The sequence below is a fragment of the Salvelinus sp. IW2-2015 genome, unplaced genomic scaffold (assembly GCF_002910315.2).
Source record: "Salvelinus sp. IW2-2015 unplaced genomic scaffold, ASM291031v2 Un_scaffold2896, whole genome shotgun sequence".
Classification (NCBI taxonomy): domain Eukaryota; kingdom Metazoa; phylum Chordata; class Actinopteri; order Salmoniformes; family Salmonidae; genus Salvelinus; species Salvelinus sp. IW2-2015.
This window is the reverse complement of record NW_019944195.1, coordinates 32742-34057: the sequence shown is the minus strand read 5'-3', so window position 1 is coordinate 34057 and position 1316 is coordinate 32742.

The window sequence follows — 1316 nt, the reverse complement described above, 5'->3', positions numbered from 1 at the left end:
GTGTGTTTTTTGCCTATTTTAACCGCACACTTGTTGTTTGTGTACATGGATTTTATAATGTTATTCCCCTAACACCACTTTCCATCAATTTGTATAGCAGACCCAATGTGTATAGCAGACCCAATGCCAAATTGAGTCTCTCTCTCTCTCCTTCCCTCTTAGCAGAGACCACAGACAATAACATCAATATCACTGCTGGCTTCTTCATTGGTGGGTTCCCGGGTAGAGTTTATTGCCTGGGATGTAAAGCGCTGAATGGGGGCGGTAAATGTCATTGTTTTGTTCACATTTACTTGCATCCCAAATGGCACCATATTCCCTGTGTAGGGCACTACTTTTGACCAGGGTCCATAGTGCACTACATAGGGAATAGGGAGCCATAGGGCTTTGGTCTAAAGCAGTGCACTACATAGGGAATAGGGTGCCATAGGGCTTTGGTCTAAAGTAGTGCACTATATAGGGAATAGGGTGACATTTGAGACGTAACCACACTCTTCACTGGAACCAGAACTGTTTAATGGCTTTTCTTCTGATGGCACTTAGTTCCTGCTGTTTCCGCCCTGATACTTTTATTTGCACTTTATAATGGAAATACTGTTAGCCTGGTCACTGATCTGTTTGTGCTATCTTGAAGTTGGCAAGACAATACAAACAGATCTGGGACCAGGCTTCATTAGAAAAATGTAAATGTTAGGGTTATGATTGTATTCATCTTGACACCCAGAACCAAACCTGAATCTTGTTCCTCAAGGTGGGGGGTCATGAATGGTGGAGGAGTGTTTTTGGCAAGCAGCCCAGAGAGAGGGAGCGGAGAGGATGGAGGAGTGTTAATCCTGTATGTTTCCCAGAGAGAGGGAGCGGAGAGGAGCGGGAGGAGAAGTGGGACCTGCTTCAGCGTCGAGTTACATGAAACAGGCCCTGCCCTTCTCCTTTCTCACACCACCAACGCGTGATGCTCTGCTTTGCTCTCAGAGAGACAGTGGTAAGGAGCAACGCCTACTACTATTACTACTACCACTGTTACTAACACTACTACTACTACCACTACCACTACTACTACTACTACTACCCCTACTGCTACTATTACTAATATTACTACTGCTACTACTACTGCTACTACTGTTACTAAAACTACTACTACTACTACTGTTACTACTGCTACTACTACTAGTACTACTACTACTGCTGCTGCTACTATTACTACTACTGTTACTAAAACTACTACTGCTACTAGTACTACTACTACTACTACTACTACTACTACTACTACTACTACTACTACTACTACTACTACTACTACTACTACTACTACTACT